We start from the raw sequence: 14,494 nt of genomic DNA, 5'->3' as shown, positions 1-14,494 counted from the left end.
GCAAGCCATTCGTCAAACGCTCCAAGTGATTTCCTTCCGAGCCAACAAATGGCAGATTGATTTTGTCCAAGGTAGCTCTAGCCACATCTCAAAAGATCCAGCGGTTATTACAGCGATTGGCTTCGGAGCTGACAGGCGAGAGGAGAAGAGATCCGGTTTTACAGCGGACGGGAGCCGCAGTCTAAAGCGCTGTCAGCTACAGTTAAGTAAATATCATTAGGCCGGGAAGGCAGGAACAGGGCGGGCGGGCGGGCGGGCGGGCGGGCGGGGGGCAGGGGGGGGAGTGTCACACTGTCACAAGCCGCCCCAGACCGACGCGCCTCCGCCGGCCTTTCTCCGAGGCACCCCGATCCCGCCTCTCGGTCCCGCTCTCTCTCCTTGGGGGACCATCCCACGCCTTTCTCTCCGTCCCAGGGGACTGACTCTCTGAGACGATGCGGAGGAGTCACTGTTGGGCTTGGTTCCTCCTGCGTCGCTCCCCGGCTGCCGCTGGCTCTGCTGGCCACCGCATCCACGGGTTTTAGAAACAAGCCCCCCATCAGACTCGGGGCGGGGACTCCGACGCTCTCTGAAGCCCTCAGGCTCTCTCGCCAGGGAGGGAAGTCCCAGCGAAGTCCAGGGGCCCGACTGTTCCTGAAAGCGACGGCCTATTCCAGGGCCGCATGGAAAGGCGAGATCCCGAAGTCCCCTGACGCTGAAGCAGGCCGACGGGGTGGGGACGGACTCGGAAGCAGTCGATTTCCAAGGCAGCCCCAGCGCCTTTGCCCTCGCACCTCACCGCCCACAGTCCCTGCTGGCCATCCAGCCGAAGTCAATGGGATTACAGAAGTGAAGTGAGGTAGTTACTGCGGATCAGAGGGGACCAAGGATGTGATCCCCTCTTTTGATACTTCTGATAGTCCCCACCCTTTTCTGTCCAGTGTCATACATTTAGAAATCCACACCTCTCTTCCCGCGCAGGAAATCAAAGAGCGGCAAGAGGGCCTTCCTTTCCATGCCCTAAGCCGCCAGCGCCCGAGCCCACATTTAACACGCTTACTCGGAAGATTTGCTTCCTGGTAAGCGACAGCCTGCCGGGTTGGGCCCTGACATGTCTCTCTGCAAGTGAGTCTCACTGAGTTGGGCGAGGGCTTGCGTTCAAGTTCTGCTGAGTATTTCTCAACCATTTCCGCTGAAAGGCTTCGTCTTTTAAGATTTACAACCACCCTGTAAGGTAGACATTTGCATATTTACAGACTGACTTTAAAGGCGGCTTCCTCAGCACTGCAATCCCACGTTCCCCTATGATGCCAACAATGTTTCAATGGAGCCAATGTGGAGGTGGGTGGCTTCCAAGGAATCGCTTCGGGGATCAGAGCGGCGACTTAGTCGAAAGGACGAGATCTCAGACGACCTCGGTGCACCCGAGTCAGTGGGTTCTGATCCTTGGCAGAGGCAAGACGAGGTCCAGCTCCTATGACTCCCAGCCCGGTTGCGCGCGCTGAATTCGGCTGGCGTCCTCCGGGGAAATGCCATGTCATGGGGCGGCATGTCATGGGGGGCGGCCGGGAAAGAAGGTGTGTCTCCCCCTACCCCCCAGATATCAGTCTCCCGAGGAAACGGGGCACCTCCTGTCCTCTTCACAGGGCTGGAGAAAGGCCCTTCCTCCTTCAGCCCTCCAGCCGGACAGGGCCTCGAGAGGAAAGGCCTGGAAGCAAGCCACCCACCCCCCAGACTTTCTACTGTTTCAACTGGTTTTTTTTGGGGGGGGGGAGATATTTCCGCCCCCCCCCCATCATCCTGTTTCGGTCTCTGGGCATCCTGGGTGTGCAAGAGGCACCTCAGCCAGCGGCCCCCTGTCCACGTCCATTCTGCGGGGTCAAGGGAAGGGATTTTGGCTGCATTCCTCTGTCAGGGGAAAGGGATGAAGCGCTCGGGGTCCGGGGAGGTCGGGCAGCGTCCGCCTCGAGGATTTCTCTGCCCTGTGCAGCCACCGGGGTTTGTCCTGCCCTGCATTGAAGGTGCTACCCAGGGTGCTTCTGGAGGAAGACGTCCTATCCGACCCAGGGATCCCCCCTCACACAGGAGCCCATGGATCTCAGTGAGTCGGCTGGCCCCCAAACCCGCCAGCCACGCCTCCCGGGCGCTGACTCCCGCCACGCGCAAAACCCGACGGACTGCGGCGCTGTCCGAGCGGCCGGGGCCTTGTGAGCCTGTCAACCCACTGCAGGAGCTCAGGCTTCTGCTGGCTCCCAAGCGCCACCTTTCCCTCGTCGAGTGCCTTGCTATGACTGCTCGACCGCTTTCCTTGACCCCCGGGGTGGCAAAGAAGGACGCAGCGCCCCTTTCCCGCTCTGCCGTGGCTTGCCTCCTCTCCTCCTGTCTGTCCCAAAGACTCTCTTCTCCTTGGGCCAGGTCTCCGAGCGCCTTTCCTGAGCCCTGATAGGGAGGCGACATAGGATTGGACGCTGGGCCAAAGCAGAAGGAAATTGCATTTGCCTGGCCCGTTCTCCCTGAGGATAGGAGCCCGCTAGGGGCCGTGCAACTTCCCACCGGAGCTTCTAGGGATTAACTTCTATTCCCCGGGCCAAGCCTCAGCCTGGCAGCTGGTGACTGGAGGGTTTCTGAGACTGTGCAGAGTGCATCACCCAACCGGGTGCCCAACACTGCGCACATACCGGGTAGAGATTCCAGAAAGATCTGTTCTGAACCATATACAAATATCCAGCATCCGGCCGTATATGAAGCAAAGGCTGCATCTGGGGTGAGGAACTGTGCCATCGGTTGGATTGTGAGGGCTTTCCCCCTCCTCATCTTCCAAGGAAATCCAGGCGGGTTCCCCCCACCCAGAAGCACGCCGACCACTGGCGGGGGTCCCGAGTGAGGGGGGAAACCCACATGGCGCTCCTGCTTTCCTTGTGCTTTTGCCTTGGGAATGCAGAGCCAGAGAGAGACTGGGGGCGGGGCGGTGTCGAACCCTGGTCGCTTTCAAAGCGCGAGCTGCATTTTTAAGTCAAATAAGTACAATGTCTGTGGCGAATCAAGTAGGTAAACAACTTACATCTGGTTGCTGCGCTTGGCGGAACCATCGGCTCCCGTGCTCGGCAAATGGGGGAAACAATGGCCCTAATGAGCCTTGCCAAATGCAACTGTGAATCACGGAAGACAACACGGCCGTTTGCGAGCGCCGGAATAAAAGGTGAAATAATCAGCTAGCAAAGAGGAAAAGAAAGCGAGCGATGATTAAATGATCAAAAGCTGGCAGAGTGAATTCAATGTCACTGCCAGACGCAGCCATCCCCCCCCCCCACAAGTGAAAGTTAGGTTTCAAGCACAGTGTAATTATAGTCGAGGTTGTCAGTTTGACATTAATGCAGCCAGCAGAAATTTCCTAATTGGCCTCAGAGGAGAAAGTGAACCAGAAAATATATTAACATTTTAAAAAAGCATATTTTGCCTAATCCTTTCACTTTCCAACAATATTTGAAGACCAAAATGCCCCAGGCAGGAGAATTTAAATGAGCAATTTTGTTTTTGAAGGAAACGGCCAATGAGACAGAAAATAGACTAAAGGGAAATCATTAGCGGATGAGAGATACTGACAGCCCTGCCTTGCTGACTGGCTGGCCTGTCACTTACAGTCTGTGTTCTTTAGTTCCACGCTATGAGCTAAGTTGATAACATGAAAAGACCCATAAACGTGCAGCCAGAAGTCAAAGCCTATTATCTGGAAATTCAAATGCAAGGGAGGGAGGGGAACGAGCGGGGGTGGGGGGCGTAGGATTGGGGGAGAGGGAGCCAGCTTCCTGCTTCCTCTCGAAAACTGGTCGTATCAATAATAGGCCATTATCTGACATCAATGTGCGAGGGCCTGCCAAATATATATATAATATAATATCTATCTATCTCGCGTGGGTGTCGCGTCTCCCTCTCTCCTTCTCCTCCTCCTCCACCCCCTCCCCCGATCGGCAACGCGGCTTCCAAACTGCAGATAGCAACAAAATGCTTCAAGTTAGGGCTGTAATGTCACATGTGCCCCGCTTGATGTGATCTGACCATCTCAGGGAAACAAAGCTAAGTGCAGTCAGGAGCCGTTAGTCCAGTGGCTTTGATGGAGCAGCTGAGGCTAGCATCGCCCATGGCGGGGGCTGCGGGGCAAGAGGCGGCCGACCGGGGCTTTTGCCCTTTTCAAAGCGGAAGAGGCAGGCAAGGCACCGCGGCCCGGCGCGCAGGGAGGGGCGCGGCCAGGACCCCGCACAGAGTCCGGGCCCGGGGGCGCTGGAGCAGGAGGCCTGGACGTGTCCCTCCCTGCCACAGAGGCCACCAGGAGGCCAAGGCAGGCGCCCAGGAGGGCATGCTGGGCCAGTCGCGGGGGCGTGTGAGGGGGAGGCCCTTCTGCCGAGCGCAGTCCCGCATGGGGGGCAAAAGGCTGCCTGGACTTCCAGAACCGGGGACGGGCCCGAAAGAAGCCTCCCTCCGTCCGTCCTGTGACCTGGACGCCGGGTCCTCATTCTCAAAACCTCAAGATCCACTCGCCCGGAAGGCCGGGGAAGGCAGCAGACCCGGCACGTGGACGGCGAAGGGCATTGGCGGAAGCCCCGATTGGCACCATGGGCCTCGCAGCCACTCCAGGCGTGGGGTTACCAAAGCCTGGGAAGAAAGTCTCCGAGGAGGACCGTCTCCCTCCCAGACCCCCCCCCCCCAACCAACCCACTGCAGGCACCGCCTCCCCGGGAAGCCCTGCTGCCGGGGTAGAAGCCAGGGCGCGGGTTGGGGGGAGTGACACCGGATTCCTGGCTCCCGCCCCACTCAGGCGCTCCGCCGCCCTTCCTCGTGGGCCTTGTTGTCGCCCACCTTCTGCCTGGAGGCGGGTGGTCCACCCTAGCCTGCCTCGTTTGGAGTCCCTCAGCGGTCTGCCGCCTCTGCCTGGCCTGAGCCGGGCATCACTCGAGGGTGCCCAGTGGGGGAAGACGGGCTCGAGGATGCGGAGGGCAAGGGCGAGAGCGGGAGGGAGCCGGGGGAGGCAGGCGGCCGGGCAGGGGCTCGGGAGCAGGCCGGCCAAGGCGCTCGGCGGCTCTACTTAGGCGCACCACCTGTCGAGGACACGGCGGGCCCGCTGTACTGGCGCTCATCAATACGGCGGAGCTCTTTGTCAGTAATTTGCCGTAAGTGTCTGCAGCGTTGCGGTGGGGGCCCAGAAATCATTACGGGCTGCAGAGCCGCTCGCCTTCTAATTGGAAGCGTTGGGCCTTATCAACCGAGGATTTTCTAGGACCTTTGACAGATACCAATACGAAAATCATTGTTCACTTGTCAATTTAAAAGACCATTAAAGCGCTCTCTCTCTCTCTCTCTCTTCCCCTCCCGCCCGCTCTCTGGTGCGTGTGTGTGTGTGTGTGTGTGTGTGTATGGGGAGCTTTTAATTGGAACCACCCCTTCCTTTTCAGCAACTGACTGAAAACACACAAGGGTAGGTTCCTCCCTCTCCGTTTTTCTCCCCTCCTTTTCTCTTCTGTGAGATAAGCCATAGTCTAAAAGGACATATCACATAGGTTTAGGGAGGGAGCTGAAAATCCTTTTTTTTTTTTTTAAAGAATGGAAAGCAAGGTGAGGCACCCCAGCAGGCTAACCTCATGCAGAATGTGGGGCTGGCCTCTAATCTAGCTAGATTTCAAAGGGGGTGGGATAAATTCACGAAGGCCCCTTAGTGGCTATTAGCCATGAGAACAAAATAGAGCCTGCATATTAAAGGGAAGAGTACCACTGGATCCCTGTTGCTGCCAGCAGATGAGGACACGGGAGGCTTAGCCTGTGTGGCTGGGCTGCAGGCCTTCTGACTGGAAGGGAGCACCTGTGACACATGGACAATGTTCTGATCCAGCCCTCTTTTGGCCATGTATTTCCTGAGAGTGATGCAGGGCTGGCGCTGTGGGGTTGAGGCTCAACAGTCAAACATCTGCTTTGAGAGCTAGCATGGTGCAGCATTTAAAGAGTGGCAGTTCTGCAATCTGGCAAATCGGGGTTGATTCCCTGCTCCTTCACATGAAGCTGGCTTGGATGACCTAGGGCTAGTCACAGTCCTGTTCCAGCTGTTCTTACAGAGCAGTTAGCCCCAGCTACCTCACGGAGCATCTGCTTGGGGAGAGGAAGGGAAAGGTGTTTGTTTGTAAGCCCCTTTGGGACTCCTTTGGGTAGTGAAAAGCTGGGTATAAGAAACCAGCTCTTCTTCTTTGTCCTGACACACAGGTTCAATTTGTGACATCTTCTGCTAAAATAATTGAAGGAGGTTTGTGCAACATTCCTGCAGGAGACTCGGAAAAGCCGCTGCCACTCAGGCCAGATAACGCCAGCCTTCCTAGACCAATGGTCTGGCTCAGAATAAGGCAGGGTGTGTGTGTGTGTGGGGGGGTGCATGTGAGCATGGCTTGCCATTGTGCATTTGCAGCTTCATCAGACCTCAGTCTGGGGGTTCTTGCCAGACCACACTGATCATCTGCATCACTCACATATCCAGAAATAACTTTTTTCCTTGGCTCATATCCTTGGCTCTGCAGATTTAGTTCCATTGAATAACTATAAGTCAGCCTACCAGTTGATCATCTCACTGATTTAAGCACATTTAACTTCACTTGTCACATTGTTGCCCATTCACCCAGTCTGTGAGGGTCTTCTTGGAGCTTTTCACAGCCCTGATTTTCACCATCCTGAATAATTTGGTGCCACTGGCATACTTGGCCACTACACTACTCACCTCCAGTTCCAGATCATTGATGAATAAATCAAATAGTACTGACTGCAATACTGACCCTTGTGGGTCCGCACTGCTTACTTCACTCCCTTGTGAGAACTGTCCATTGATTCCTGCTCTTTGCTTCTTTCATTTATCCAGTTTTTAATCCATAAGGAAATCTATCCTCTTATTCCATGACTGCTAAATTATTCAGCAGTCTATAGTGAATTATCTTGTCAAAAGCCTTTTGAAAGTCCAGATAAATAATGTCTACTGGATCACTGTTGTCGATATGCTTGTTCACTTTATCAAAGAGCACCAAAGGGTTGCACAATAAAATCAGAGTCCAGTAGCACCTTTAAGACCAACAAAGATTTGTTCAGGGCGTGAGCTTTCGAGTGCAACTTCAGACCAACATGGCTACTCATTTGAATCTCTCCAAAGGGTTGGTGAGGTAGGATTTCTTTTCACAAAAGCCATACTGATTTTCCCTCAGCCGGCCTTGTCCCTCTTTGTACTGAACAATTATGTCTTTGATTATAGTTTCTACTTATATGACTGGGGAAGATGTTAGGCTGACTGGCCTACAATTTCCTGGTTCCCCTCAGAAACCACTTTTAAAAATCTGTGTAACATTTGCTGCTCTACAGTGTTCTGGTATAGCCACTGAATGTAATGATAGGTTACGTATACAGGTTAGCAGATCAACAATCTCACACTTGAGTTCTTTAAGAATTCTTGGATGTATGCCACCAGGACCTGGAGACTTACAGGGTTTAAATTTCCCCAAGAGGTCTAGAATTTCATCTCTCATCACCTTGGTTCAGCTCTTCAGAGTCCCTTCCTGAAAACAGGGGCTGTGGCTGGGGTCAGTGCTCTACACTTTCCACAGTGAACACAGAAGGCAAAATGATTAAGCATCTCTGCCATCTCTCCGTTGAAACAAGGTGGGTTGGTTCTTTGGGTGGGTTGGTGCCTAGGGTCTCTTTTGCAGTTGTAGTCCAGAGTGGTTAGTTTGTTAACCATCTGATGGTTATTGAGTGTTAATTCATTGTTCCTGTTCCTGCTCCCTTATGTTTCATGTGAACTAACCTTAGTCTCAGGGAGGGTGGCAAACAAACAAGCCTCAGGGAGGGTGGCAAACAAACAAGCAAGTAAGCAAAATAGAAAGTCTTTTGGCACCAAATCTAACCAATGTATTATAGTTTCAAGTTTTCGTGAGCCTGATGTCACCTGGTCAAATACATGTAGTGTCACCCACAGTAGAGCAAGCTATTTTTACATGAGTACAATACAAAACCAAGGGGGAAATTACTGTAAAACTAGGCTAGAAGGTCAAGTAATGACATTACAGAGGGATGTGACATTACTTGTCTGAGCCAAAAGGAGAGGTGAAATTACGTCAATAAATATTAATGTTTCAGTGTTTGAAAGCAATACTCTAACCCAAACAGAAGGCAAGAGTGGAGCTTAAAAGACACAGAGCAAAGTGATATGGGTTGCCCTTGTGGAGCAAAGTGATATGGGTTACTAATGGTTACTCATTTGGAAAGGTAATTGTGCACAGAAGAGCAGCATTAACACATAACTAAGATCCAAGATATTTATTTACAGACCATTTACAGCCATCTCCCCCATCCTCCATCCCTGAAAGCTGAGCAATGGATTTACCCTGGTCCTTTCTTGTGATCCTCTTGAATTGGCTTCCAAGCTTCGTTTCTAATCCTGAAGGGCAAGATCCCATTTGGCCTCAAACTTAGAGCTAGTTCACATGTGCAGGTATGGTTTCTCAGTACTTGATACCTGGCTGCTGGATGTGTGTACTGGAGCCACTGAAAGCTACTAGGGCAAACCTGTGACGAAGGCACATTCATACATGCCATGCTGTTATAGCCACCCAGTGTTGGTAAGCAGCCCTCGAGGTATGCCTGACCACATGCCTGGGACCCCTCGTAAGTGCAGCTGGGCAAAGAACCCTCTGCTGAGAATGGGGTAATGAGGTAAACCTCTCTTGCAGACTCCTAAATGGCGCCCTGCCTCCTCCTGCTCCACAAGGATCCCTTGCTAATTGCTCATCTTTTTAATGAAAATGGTCATGCCAAGCTATTTGCTTAGCAGCTCTCCCAGTCTGAACTCGTGTGGGTTTTCTTTTTTCTCCCCTCTTAATAAAAATCACACACTGTTTCTGATTTTTCCCCCTCCAAACCATTCTGGCCAGTTTTAAATAACTGATGTTTTGTTTGGCTGCTGTTTTATCTGCTGTCAAAACGGATTTGATGCAGAAACCATTTAAGCATGTATACAACCCATGGAGGGATTCATTTGACCTCATTATACCGCAATAAAGAAGAAATCCAGTTTGTTAAATATCACCAAACTGCATGCATTTCGCATCAGATCATAGGAGCAATGCTTCAAAAGACTCTTCCAGGTTTTTGGGTGTTTTTTTTTTTTTTTGAAGGAAGACGGAATGGGTTAACTTGGCTTGCCAGAAGGTGTTCTGACAAACACAGGAAAAGCAAGGAAGAAGCAGCCTCCTTTAAGAGCAGAGTCACTGAAGAAAAAAGAGATTTATGCTTTTAATTAATGGCAATTAAACCATGCCTGTTGGCTTGGCCTATGGCAATTGTTCCCTGCAAAAAGGAGGCCGAGCTGGTGACAAGCATTTGAATCCGCTAAGTTCTGTCAAGGGAGCTGACTCTGCAGGCATCAAAACCAAACTAAATCAATAAAAGAATTAAACTTTTATAAATTGCATTTTGACAAGTATCAGATACCGTTAAGCTTTGATATTATGAATTCCTTGGAGGTGATGCAAACAAGAAGGGCCGCAGTTAGAGATCCAAACAATCAAAGAGGCTTGTTAACATGCGCTGTCAAATGCATCAGTGCTATTAATTACTACAAATTAATGTGACTCTCTCTCTCTCTCTCTCTCTCTCTCTCTTTCTCTCTCTCTCTTCCTCTGGTGATTGGAATAATAATCAGCTGGATTCATGGAATGAGCACAGAGAACATATGCAACCCTGCCAAAAATAATAAGGCAAGAAACCAGCAGACATTTTGCAATCTTTCTGCTTACGGGCTTGGTAATTTGCTCGGTGAGCGGATGGCCCACTTTAGCCAGTGGATCTGGTTATTGGGGAGAGTGTTCTGACCACACAGAAGGCCAGGAGAAGCAGAATACCTGTTCAGGTACGTAGATGCTGTTCTGTGTTCAGAAGCACTGTACTCCTGAACATCAGGTGCTAGGGGCTAATAATGGGGGGAGGGCTACGGCTTTCATGTCTTGCTGATGGGCTTGCTGGAGGCATCTGGCTACTCGCTGTTGGAAACAGGATGCTAGACTAAATGGCTCTTGTTTTATTGTCACAGGGCTCTCCGAACACATTTGGTTCCCCAGCCTTAGTTAAGATTGGCTTTTATCAAGGAACTGGTTTGTGTTTGTGTTTTGTATTCTAAAGGTATATTCCTCATAGGTAATGGGATGAGGTAAATGTATCTCAGGATTTCTTGCTCTGCTGCTGAATCATGTTAGTGGGCTTCAGCCGAAACTGAGAAATAATTCAAGGTATGCTGCAAAACAGAAGTAAACCTGTACTTTTGTTGTCATTGCTATTTTAATAATGATGTTTATGGTTTTTATGGACAATTGTATCATTGGATTGTCTATCCATTTTAAACCAAGAACGCACGGTATAGAAAATGTCTAGGTATAAATAAAATAAAAATGACAACAAAGCAGTTTTACCCATAGCTGTCCATTTGAAGCATTTTTATCCCACCTCTTCCTCAAGGAGCTTGGGGTGGGGCATGTCATTCTCCTCCACCTGAGGTAGATCAGGCTAAGAAAAAGTAATTTGTCCAAAGCCATCCAGTGCATTTCATGGTATAGCGGGGATTCAAACTCAGGTCTTCCAAATCAATTAGCACTTATTTTTGTTGAAGCTGTGTGCTCATTTAATATGGAGATAGCAAATACTGATTCACCCGCTCCTATACCTCCTATACATGGTGAATCTGGACATGCACAAAAAGGGGAGTGTACATTTTTCACTTTATCAGCCTACTGGTGGAAACAAGTTCTCAATTATCACAGTATAAAGTCAGTTACAGTGTAAGATAACACTTTCTCAATTATTTTTAATTATATTCTGTACCAGGCATCCCAAATTCTGTTCCTAAAAAGCTGAAGTCTGGATTATACAGATAATGCAAATTGGCCTTTGGGAGGGGGATATTTTCTGTTATTATTAATACTTATGTTATTATTGATACAGGGGTCCATTCCGCACAAGAGCCAATGTTGCTAAATGTTTGCAGTATGCAGAAACATTATATTTAATAGTGGAATTTCATAATTCCACACACCTTCAATTCTAGTGGAATATTGAAGTCCCAGTAGCGGTCTATTCATTCCCCACAGGTTTCCAGTCTCACCGGAATCGCAACAAAAGAGGCTATATTTTTCCGCGCTTCTTCCCACCCCTGACCATCAATCAAACAGAACAGCCAATGAACTGTTGTGTTCGTGTTCCCGAAAAGTCCCTTTCCCTTTAAAAACTGTTTTTAAAAAACCTGAAAACACCAGTAGCAACGAATGTTTGTTCATTCAATGTCTCAGAAAGAACTTTTTCGCCGGCGTAGGAGCTGGCGCTTAATCATTTACTCGCTCTTCAAGTAAAAAAAAATGTCCTCTCGATGGGTTCAATTTCTGGCTGAAATTATGGGCAGTGTCAAACAGGGGGCTGTATTGTGCTTGGAAACTTTAAAGACAATTGCAGAAGGGAGCTTTGTTTTACTGTTAAGCACTTCTGTGGAGGGACTTCAGCCGAAGAAGCCTCGCTTATAAATTGCTTTCACTTATAAATTGCATTTTTTGAAGGGGCAAAAATGGCGATCGCGTCTCCGGAAGCTCGGGGATGAGAGCTAGGGAGGGACATTCTTTCTATCACTATTTTGAGAACACACATGTTATTCACTGATGTGTTGCAGCTTGTGCTCACAAGTGTAGTGTTTTTTTCAGGGGAAATCCACTTTTCTGGATTTCCCCCCCAAGAGCTATAAAATTCCGATTGTTGCTGGAGTTTGGTGGGAGTTTTGCAGTTTGTTTACGATGTCATGTGGAACATTAAATTAATAGTGTTTACAAAAGGTAAGGCTTTGGCTACATTTAAGTTAAGCGGAGTGGCCCAGGATGTTGCTACTTATGAAAAGTAAATATGTTGCTACTTATAGAAATCAAACAATAACTTGTGCGTAGTATTGAAGTCCCATCCTGTTACCCAAATCCAATCCTTCAAAGGGAATTGTGGGGAATCATGAATATAGCCAGAGGCTGGATAACACAGGATCTTTTCTACCAATTTTTACAGGGTCCGTTCCTTCAGATAAACTCTTCTTTAAAACAGATGACAATAAAGCTTACAGTCAAAGGGAATTATTTGGGGAAATATTGGGGTACACTCAAAACACACACAGAAGCAAAAGACATATATACACTAACTTCTACAGGGGAAAACGGTTAGGGACATACTGCACCTGTCTTGGGTCCAAGCAGCAAAGACACAGGGCTGATTACATCAGGGGTAGAAAGGATGCCGGGTGTGGAGGGATCAACACAACACACACACACACTCTGTTGGGTATATGCAGGTGTTGATATAATCAGTGACTGCCCACAAGGAGGTACGTGGTTGATGACTGGTTGTGAGTTATGGATGAATCTGATAGGGTGGTTGGCATATGAGGTCACTAGAGTGGGAGGTATGGAGTAAGCTCATCAAGCGGAACAATATATTGGCTAGAAGTGATGTGCCGCCAATGGCCCTGTATTATTTATTCAGGAAGGACTCTAGGGGGGGGGTACAATGGGTAACCTTTAGGGATATTCCTTTCCTGTTGATAGTCTAATGGTCTTTGGCTGGGAGGAGGTGAGTTCCATAATGTGCACAGTCAGTTGGGCAAGCAGGAAATGGAAGATGAGGTTCTAGTCTGGCTCAAACCAGTTGGAAATCTGGCCTGGCTTTTCTAGGCAAGAGAAAGAAACCTAGTGAAGCCAATACAAGATGGAGACCTCTCCTGGATTCCCAGGTTTGTTAAGGGGCCCTACTGACTATAGTCAGTCTCTGCCAGGCTGGTTTCTACATGTACCAATGATGGGCTTCTGTGCGTGAAGTTGTCTCTGTGTGAGACATCTTTCTATTATGGGCCACCTTTAGGGTGACAACCCTAATGACTGGACATTTTATTAACCAGCTTCTCTGGCTTGGAGATATTACAGGAAAACTCTGTCTTTGTGGGCATGAAGACTAGAAACATACATAAATAGAAGTGAAAAGAAATTTAAATCCTTCAACCATGTTCTACATCTGTCTGTATTCATGTGGAGCAGTGACATATAATCCTCTGTCTTATCCTCACAACAACTCTGTGAGGTCGGTGAGGTTGAGAGGGTGGGACTGGCCCAAGATCACCCAACAAGCTCCCCAAGGCTAAATGGGGATTTGAACCTGGATCGTACAGGGCAGCAAATTCATCAATGGACCCGGAGTAGCTCTGATTAGGGTGGCACTACCAGTTTATTTAGATATTTCTAGCCCCAAATAGGCTTACAACAGCCTTCTCCCTTTTATCCTCACAATGGCAGCTGGCAAGTCTGGTGAAGCTGAAAGAGAGCGACTGGCCCACGATCACCCAGTGAGCTTCCACAGCAGAGGAGTGATTCAGACACTGAGCCCCCCAGATCCTAGTCTGATCTATTTAACCACTAGTGCTTAAGTACTATGGATCTAAATATAGTTTTCATAATTGTTTTGTTCTGGAAGCAACTACCTGTGCATTCACAACACACACACACACACACACACAAACTTTTTGCCAAAAGTCAAGCAAAAGCTCATGGATGCAAACAAGGTGTGGAATGTTTTTGTTACCTTTCTTTAGGTCCTTACGGGAGACTCAAAGGAGATTCATTGTTTTAAAAGCCATGCCATTTTTTCTGTTCAATTACTTGCAGGTGCCATGCATATGACTATATCCTCCTGTCTTGCACAGACCCTGTTTTATTACAAGCCGGCTTCCATCCGTTCACGTCCCTTTATGGATTTGGAGGGACTGCTCAGGATTTGTCACCTGTTTTTAACAATATAATTTTCTTTGGAAGGCACAAGCTTGCTAAACTTGACATGTGATATTTAATCACATATTGACCACTCAGTATTATTGTAATGCCTCCTGTCAGCTCAAGTGCGGCTGGCAGAGTTCAAACAACACTTTTGCCTGGAGTTCACTATCCATTTAAATCACATTTGTCAGCTTTCAATTTAGAGGGGGGGAAGAAGCCCTTGTGCGCATTGTTTTATTTTTAATAAAATGCAAGTTAATAATGCCTTGTCAGGCCAAGGGCATCTTTTAATGTGAACAGCTTAGATGTTAAATGAAACTGGAGTCCGAATGCCTCTGTTAATACACTCATAGACTTGACTTGGTGCCAGGATCTTAATATAAACATTCACTTCATATTAGCTTATTTTTTTAAACCAGAGAAACCTATCAAAAATCCCCTACAGAAATAACAAATAAACCACACTTGTGTGTGTGTGGATACAACCAATGCAGCTATTTTCATAGAAACCAAGTGATGGCCTGAGGGTCCAGGTTTCAAAATCATCCATGGCTGCCCACAGACACAGGAAATCATGCTTGCCCTGGGCATATGCCTGTCTGGAGATAGAAATAATGTACCTGCCTGGTTTCTATTCTCCTTCCACTGACTTTGAGGAA

The 14,494-nt window shown here is 48.7% G+C and overlaps 1 long non-coding RNA gene across 1 annotated transcript; it reads left to right on the top strand.

The window, feature by feature from the left end:
* LOC143835442 (uncharacterized) lies at positions 1 to 13,738 on the top strand. The gene is made up of 3 exons (XR_013230140.1): positions 1 to 206; positions 9,698 to 9,904; positions 11,136 to 13,738. It is a non-coding gene; the product is annotated as an uncharacterized LOC143835442 (long non-coding RNA).
* The last annotated feature ends 756 nt before the right edge of the window (positions 13,739 to 14,494 follow it).

This window comes from Paroedura picta, chromosome 4 (assembly GCF_049243985.1).
Source record: "Paroedura picta isolate Pp20150507F chromosome 4, Ppicta_v3.0, whole genome shotgun sequence".
Classification (NCBI taxonomy): Eukaryota; Metazoa; Chordata; class Lepidosauria; order Squamata; family Gekkonidae; genus Paroedura; species Paroedura picta.
This window is presented reverse-complemented; position numbering and strand designations above follow the sequence as displayed.